Raw genomic sequence first — 398 nt, forward strand, 5'->3', positions numbered from 1 at the left:
TTCGTCAGGCAGCTCAACAGCAATACAGTAGGAAGAGACGGGCGCGGGAGACGGCGCCGACGCTAGCTGTGGGCGACGGCTTTGGCCGAGATCTGGGAGGAGGTCTTCTCCGGCTACGATTTGAGCTCCACACCACCACCACCACCACAATTGGAGCTCGGCCCTCACCTCTGCTCCAAAAATCGACCACCGCCGGTGCAGATCCGGCCGTGGGAGGAGGAAAAATACGACCTTTCAACTCGACCTTGATGCGGCACTTCTGTTGGAGAGAGCGGAAGAGGCGACGAAGCTTGAGGAAGAGTGCGGCGACGCACGCGGGCGCCGGCGACGCGGGTGGGGGCCGGCGACGCGGACGGGCGCCGGCGAGGGAGGTGAGAGACGGGGAGAGGGGGATGCGG

The sequence above is a fragment of the Lolium perenne genome, chromosome 6, assembly GCF_019359855.2.
Source record: "Lolium perenne isolate Kyuss_39 chromosome 6, Kyuss_2.0, whole genome shotgun sequence".
Classification (NCBI taxonomy): Eukaryota; Viridiplantae; Streptophyta; class Magnoliopsida; order Poales; family Poaceae; genus Lolium; species Lolium perenne.